The following is an 8,767-nucleotide window of genomic DNA, read 5'->3' on the forward strand; positions in this document are numbered from 1 at the left end:
CCTAAATTCGATGCAAGGATATGAAATAAAAGTGAAAAAATAGGCGCATAAAATGTACCTTACACAAACCCTAAACATCATAATCCTTAAATAGGACTAAAGGCCCGAAATCTAGGGTTTGGTTGATTACGGCTTTGCGTAGTGACCCTTACCTTGATCACGCTGCTACTTATGACGTGGCTCGTAACACCACACTCTACTAATCGTGTCACAACTACGAGTTTTCATAAACCTCCAAATCTTGAAATGTAACATCCGCTTCCAGGTATGATTATTTCGGTTCTAATTTCTTTAAATCTAAGTTTTTTTTTGGGATTTTGGCTTGGCCACGATATGGTGATGGAATGAGCACAACGTGTTGGTTCAGAAAAACATGCATCCACGAACCACCATGACTTAGCAATGCTTTCGGCACAACGTGGTGGCGGGTGGGGTTCAGAACCATAGACGATTATGGGATTTGTGCCATATTTAAAGGCACTAACTCCTAGGGTTGCATCATTTGGTAGCCTCCATCCTCTAAAATCGATTCGCACCCAAACCCTAGCATCTTTGTGTGTGTTTTGCGTATGTGAAGCCATTTTTGTAAAGATTGAAGGAGAAAGGAGTCCATCTCATGGTTTGTAAGCTTGGTTCTAGCTTACATCCAACATCGTCATCATGTTTCTAACCTTCTGGAGGTATAAAATATTAGATTTTATCATTACTTCTCTAGATCTTGTTCTAGGTTGTTTTATGATCTTTTTGGTCCCAATCTTCATGTGCTTGGAGTTTGAGTGTACTCTAGAGCATTTGAGTGCATCATTTGGCTTCTAGATCATTATGTTGGTTGGAAAGTAGTTTTGCATGATTTAGTTTGGTGTCTATGCATTTGGTGTAACCATTAAGAACTTAGGATTAAAGATCTTGACTTATTGGGATGTCTTAATGGATAAATTTGGAAAATTTATCCATCAAGACCTTGAGGAGTTTCAGATATGAGCTTTGGAGATCTTAGGATTAGGGGTTAAGTGCTTAATTCGTTAAGTTGTCCTTATAAAGTTACCACGATGTAGTGGCTAGTTTGGTTGCAACTACTTTGTCGTGAAGCTGCCACGACGTGTTCACTTTAACCGTTGACTTTTTGACATTGTTGACTTTTGGTCAAATTGCTAGTTTTAGAGTGTAGACTAAGGTTTAAAATTGGGTGTTTCGATAGGTGGGTTGTAGCACTGGTTTCACGTTTATACGAGCTGTTGTATATTCAATTCGAGTGTGAGGTGAGTTTTCTCACTATACTATGTAGGATGTCATTTGTCTTTGTGACTATTGCATGTATGTTGGGCGGGACCCGTTATGTATGATGGGTGGGGCCCGATATGTGATTTGGAAGGGGGCCGTTATGCTAATTGGGTGGGGCCCGTTATGTTTGTGGGCGGGGCTCGTATAGTTATGTGGTATTTATGGGAACTCATGAAGTTTTGTGCTTACGGTTTTATGTTTAAATGTTTAAGATACTTTTGGTTCCAAAGGGAAGAGTCTGACTTGATCTCACTACATCCCTTGGATTTTTATTATATATTATCTTTTTATGACTCACTCTGATGTTTGAGAATACATTACACTTTGATTGTCTTTGAAACAAATGAATGGATGTGTGGGGTTGTTTTAAAAATGAAATTTTTACTAGGTACTTTTGGGACGTTACATGAAATAATCAAATCTACAATTTGATAACCTCATAAATGGGTGTTACACAGTGGTGACCAAATATAGTTTATCTCACTAATGAGACTAGTTGTAACATCCCTAAAAATTGAGACCAAAATTTTTTGTTTTAATTATATTGCTTATAAAACTTGTTTGAGGAATACATTACTAATATCATATAAATTCATAAACCATAGTTACATGTCTCAAAAACCATATCGTCAATTAGTAATAATGTCATAGTACAATCCAAAAAATATCAAATGAGGAATCATGTGTGTGCGATGCGCTGCTACCCTGCCAACTCCTTCCCCTTCGACGAAGAGGTACCTGATCAAACTCTTCTCGACTCCTCAATCCCTACACAACATCCTCTCTACATTAATATTTCATACTCATAACTCTTACAAGGGTTACTCAATTCCAAGTCAAAGTCCAGGTCAAAACCCTGGTCAAAGTCAACATCTGGTTAACTAGACTCGCTGAGTTGGTTCACCAACTCGTCGAGTCCCCACGTCCACAAAATTCTACAACCTTGTCCCTACTCGTCGAGTCTAGCAAGAGATCGACGAGTTCGCCTTCAACAAAATAGCGGGACCTTCTTCAACTGACTCACTGAGTTCATCCTTGAGCTCGTCGAGTTCATCTTCATCCGTATGAAGGTGTTTGGTCTATGATTCGTCGAGTTCTCCTTGAACTCGTCGAGTCCGTCTTCATGTGGTTGGGACATTGCCTTGAACTCGATGAGTTCCTCCTTGAACTCGTCGAGTCCTTCGATCTTCCAGTCCATAATAAACCCCAACGTACTGAGTTTTCCTTCAACTCATCCAAAGACCATTTCCAGAAGACGTTTGGGGGGCAACTGTGACTCGACTCGCCGAGTCACCTAAGCGACTCGTTGAGTCCCTCTTTGTCCAAAACTATACAGTCGATTTTAATCGATCTTAATGTATCTAAATCATAGATCTGACATCCTAGGGTCCGTATTATACGAAAAGTTCCAATCTTGACGTCCATGCATGACGTATTTGGCCCAAATGGTTCTAGAATGGAGTATACAAGATGCATGGGGTGCTTATGGCAATAAAGTTGGCACCTTTATGCAAGGTTGTAGAAGTCGTTATTCGGTACCTGTTCGGCCGACTACCGAGTAGCGAGTACTCGGGAGTACTCAGGAGTACTCGGGGAGTACTCGGATTCGGTAATTTGTGTAGAAATATTTTGAGAGAAATTATATATGTCAAAATCATAACTTAAAATCATAAGTTGATTGAAATATATAACAAAATTAGATACATGTGAATACACAAAAACTGAAAAACACATAATGGTCTCACTTTGTGAATAATTACTGAAAATTTAAGATACATATGTAGTAATAATCACGTGTGTGCGAGCTAAATAATAAATAATTAAGTATATTATACATATTAATCACCGAGTTGACCATATTCTATAACATTACTCAGTTCAGTAAGGGCCAATCGGGGACTACTCGGGATTCTATAACTCGCCTCGGTAAGGGACCGAGTAGCGAGTACTCGGAGGAGTAATCGGCCAACTCGGCAAGTTTTAGAACACTGCCTTTATGCCATAAGAACCCCCAATGGTTCTAGATCTGAAGCTATACCCTCCATGAACCACAAAATTCCGAGTATGGTACCTCTAAGGCTTAGAAAAGGTAGAAATGAACCCCAACTAGAGAGCTAAGAGATAGATGGTCAAGGTTTCAGCTTTATACCTCAAATGAGCTGGAAATGGGGCACAACCTCTAGATCTACTAGCTTGCAATTGAACTTCCAAGCTCATTCTTCCTTCTCAAGCTTCACAATCACCACAATCACAAAAAAATTGCTCAAGAACACTCATATAAGGTTAGGGTTTCGATTTAAGGTTTCTCTGAGTTAGGAGGGGCGATGGGGGCTGGGTTGAGGTAGAATAAGTTGTTTAAATAAGGCGCAAACCCTAAATATTAGGGTTTCATCCAGACGGCCCTACTCGTCGAGTCGGTCTCCCGACTCGTCGAGTAGGTCACCAAACCTCCTGGTCAAAATTGAGTCTACTCGACGAGTTGTGCCTCTAGCTCGCCGAGTCCTAGAGCAAAATATGAAACTACTTAAATTTAAATACGTACCATGAACCGGATGTTACACTAGTTTAGATTGAGATGAGCGTATGCTGGTACCCGCCCTAATTATCTATAACCGGAATCGGCAGTTTCTAAAATGTTGGAACCGTAATTGAAATCGGTGGGTAGCAGTTCGAATACTGGGCACCCAATTCATTAAATTTATTATTTTTTTAAAACTCTATATATATATATATATATATATATATATATATATATATATATATATATATATATATATATAACTTAGAATTCAAAGAAGCGAAGTCCATAACTAAACTAATATTTTTATGAGTTAGAATTTAACTTGAACATAATAATACATTATGTTTACTATCTACAAATTCATTTTGAACATGGATTGTTTAAATTCGAAGTGAAAATTACACATGGACATTTAAAGATTGAAAACAAATATTCAAAATTCAAGAATTTTAAATGATGTTATTCAAGATACTATATAAAATATATGATTATGATTTATATTAATGAAATAATAGTTTTAGGTTGTCATTTGTCATTCAATTATGTATTTGTATTTATTATTTGCCACATGATATTTTCTTAGAGCTCCTGGATATAATCATATACAAATAACTTAGCTAATATTTAATTTGTATTTTAAAATTTCATATTATACTTAAGCGAAAATGACATATATGCCCTATTAGGTTTCTTGGGTTTACCCAGTTAGCCAATTAACTTATTTTGTCGCTTTATGAGGGAACGAATTTCTGGGCAACCTGTCTATTTAGTCACCTAGACATATTTTAACCGGTTTCCTTATCACATATACATTATTTTCCACATCATTCAAGTCAACACTTCAAAAAGGACGAGAAGAAGAACACTCTTCCTTCTAAACCTAAAACCCCTCTCTCCCTTCACAATCTCCATGTCCTTTTGCCTTCCCCTGACAAGACATCAAAAACCAGACTTGATGTCTATGGGGATGTCACCGACCTATATGGGTCTCGTTGTAACGACCGAAAATACAACCAATTTAAAATTTTTCAAACAACTCGATTACATTTAAAATCTTTACAAAAAGGTTTCCAATACAAATCATTTAACGTGTTCCCAGAATCACATCACTATAAAATCATGAGGAGCGGTACGATCACGCCTTCGCCTTGCCACAGTCTCCTGAAGAACCTGAAAAAAACATGAAACCACAACTGTAAGCCCGAAAGCTTAGTGAGATATCCCCAAAATACCAACCATAAATACCATACACGCATAACATGCCATAACATATCCGATCACAGAACAGCCATGCACTTCGGGTCTATTGTGTGACTGGTCCGCCGCACTGGCCTACAGTCCACCTGGTCCACCCTCTGAGTCTATCCACATCCATCGAGTCTACAGTGTGATTGGTCCGCCCGGTCCCGGACCTTCAATCCACCTGGTCCACTCTCTGAGTCTACAATATGACTGGTCCGCCCGCACCGGGCCTTCAGTCTATCTGGTCCACTCTCCGAGCCTTCGGCACGTCTGGTCCGCCCTTTCGGGGCCTACAGCCTATCCGGGCCGCTCGCTGGGCCTTCGGGACAACCTGTCCGCCTTGGGTATCTTGGCCTACCGCACACAGCAGGACCCGCCTCAACCCAACTCCAGTCCAAACAACCATGTGCACATATACATACAATCATATAGCAATTCACAGTCAACAAGCAGATCAACAGATCACATAGCATATCATCCCCCCTCTAACTAGGATACCGACCTAACAGGTCACTAGCATAGCATCACCCTATCTCTCAGGATACCGATCTCAAACAGGTCTCTATATACCATCCTAGCTCTCAGGATGCAAACATAACATAGCAACAACATAACAACAACTACCCGGATCTCAACCCGATAAGGGCCGGCCTTGGTGCCTTAGACCCTGTTGATATAGTGAGGATAACTCACCTCGAAACTGCCGACTGAACAGATAACCCGAACTGCGCCGATCACTGATTCGATCTCCACCACTGGACAACCGCCAATGCACTGAACTCAAAACAACAATCAACAATTACCAAAATGCCCCTGGAAACCACTGGTCAACCCTTGGTCAAAGACAAGGTCGAAGTCAACTCCTGACTGACCCTACTCGCCGAGTCAACCCTATGACTCGCCGAGTTCCCATAATCAGAACTTCACTCAATCCGCGACCTAACTTGCCGAGTCACCCCGAGACTCGTTGAGTTCAACAACTCTGAGTCCACTCGCATACAACTCACCGAGTCATCCCTTGACTCGCCGAGTCCAAGAACAGACTCGCCGAGTCTAAGGCTATCATCAACCTACTCGCCGAGTTGTTCATACAACTCGCCGAGTTCCAGGCTATCTTCATCCGACTCGCCGAGTTGTTCTTCCAACTCGTCGAGTCCCAGCTCATCTTCAAGTAACTCGTCGAGTTCACCTATGTGACTCACCGAGTACCACTGATCTGAATCCATTCAGAAGCATTCCAGGCCATGCAATTGATCCAAAACATAGATCTAGCCTCATACAACTCATCCATCACGTAAAGTGGCAAACTTTACGTGAATCCAAAGAGATCTAGGCCTTATTCACTTATAACTAGGGTTTGGGACATGCAAGCTTCACTAAACACTCCAACATAGGGACTTTCATGCTTTCTGATTCTTCTCCATTCTAGATCTGAGGTAGCAACCTCAGATCTAACCTCTAGACTTCCAATTACATCCATAGACAAGATCCCACAAACCCCAAAATGAAGAAACAACATACAATCAGTCCAAGAACGAGATATTACCTCCAATGGACGCCCCAACTGCTATAAAATTCGATTCCAAGCGAAGCCCCTTGCCCTAAGCCTTCAATCTCACAAAATTCCTTCAACAAACTCCTTAAATGCTCCAAATACACTCCAATCTTCTTCAATCGCACTTTCTAGGGTTTCTGGACTTCAAAGGGGAATAAAGAGGCTGGGGGAAGGGTATAATGTTCTTTAAATAGGGCTCAACCCCGAGGATTAGGGTTTTCTCCACTCAACGCCTACTCGCTGAGTCCATCTCACTGACTCGCCGAGTCGGCTACTTAACACGCGACCCAGTCGCGCTCTACTCGCCGAGTCCATCCATGGACTCGCCGAGTCACTCCTTCCCAAATAACACTTTTAGCCCTTCAACTCTACTCTTGCTATTCCGGGATGTTACAATTCTTCCCCACTTACATTAGGCTTCACCCTCGAAGCCTACAACAACTCAACTTCCAAGATACACCCGCAACGCGCCACCTGGCCTCAACCAGACCAGGTCCCTCAAGGCATACCCAAACGAAACTCAAACGCACTTTCCCTTTCTCACGGTGTCCTGACCACCGTCTCAAATCGGGCACCGGATTCACCCTCTGATAACTTCACTTAATCACTGAGTACTACTCATAATGCAACACTGTTCCAAATCACAACCATCACTCGACTCATAAGGCTAGAAAACCATGAACCATCGAATCCCCGATCCGAATCTCACTCTATCCATTCCGTGACGAGGGAAAGACTCCTTCTCTTTCTCAGAGCAACTCCCACGAGTTCTCCTCTTGCAATTGCATACACATGCTGAACTAGCTCTAGCACCCGCAGGTTTGGAAAACCCGATACACTGATGATATCCTCCAACATCCCTCAGGATGAACCACTAATACACACCCAAAACCCTGATCAGAACCACACTGAGAGCCTAAGACTCTCTCCCTGCATCCCTTCCGAGTCTCTTGGCTCTATATCTGCGGAATTCCCTCCGCGATCTCAGCAAACATCCCAAACTGGATGAGCTTTTATTCCACTGCCTCAAACACGCTGCTCAATAACCATACTCGAATTACTCTATTCATAACTCTGCTCTGCCGCTTTCACTTCCGTGAACTTGCACTCCCTCTCGGAGTTACACACTTCTCTCACTTCCTTTTCCAAGGAATCTACTTGGCCATATAGCCACTTCAACAAGTGCCACGGTGCTCGCCCAACGCCACACCACCCTTTAGCGTATCCGCTATCCATCCAACACACATACTCTGACTCTCGTCGCAGGGACTCTCAAGCCCATGCACTAACTCCACTAATCAAGATCACTACCCGGGGCCAGACCTTCTAATGCAAACGCACTGCAACGAACACAATCCATATACTCAAACTGATCCAACAATACCTGCAGAGTCTTCAGCATGACTGGACCGCCTCACCAGGCCTTCAGCCCATCTGGACCACTCTCTCAGAACCTTCAGCCAATCTGGACCGCTCTCAGTGCCTTCAGTTTGACTGGACCGTTCTCCGAGCCTTCGGCCTGACTGGTACGCCTACCGGCCCTCAGTCTATCCGGACCGCTCAACTAGCATTCAACATTCCGGGCTATCCTCCCGGAAAATCTCCCATGCATACCGTTCTAGCCCTCGAGGGGTTCCGAACTCTAACTTCATCATACATACTTGATCCCGGCCTGCTCCCAGGCCCTCCACAATCAAATGCCCTAGGTCTGTATCCTGCCCCACATGCTCGACACTTACTCCTATCAGCCTACACTCTGGGCTGACAGAACACTTGCTGAATCCCAACAGCTAAGTACCCTCAAATACTCATCAATCTCCCGGAGAATTTTCCAATTCTCCCCCACTTAAAGCACTGACCAGCAACCACCGGTCGCCATCAACGACCTTCCAGAACAACCCTGCACAAAGAGAACACTTACACACTGACTGCTTCCCACAAGCATAAACAACCCTCAGCAAAACACATCTCCTCACTGATCAAACCGCTCAAAAGAATCCGATCTCTAATTATCCATTCCACGAATGTAGATGCTACCCGACATTCAACCTAATGTCGCATCTCCACTACTAACCCTTACGAACGCTAACCAACGAAAGCACCAAAACACCAAACTATAATCATACCAAACCCTCAGGGAACAACGGATACCAAGACGAAAACCCGAA

The sequence above is a fragment of the Lactuca serriola genome, chromosome 8, assembly GCF_051521515.1.
Source record: "Lactuca serriola cultivar US96UC23 chromosome 8, Lser_US96UC23_V15, whole genome shotgun sequence".
In the NCBI taxonomy this organism is placed as follows: domain Eukaryota; kingdom Viridiplantae; phylum Streptophyta; class Magnoliopsida; order Asterales; family Asteraceae; genus Lactuca; species Lactuca serriola.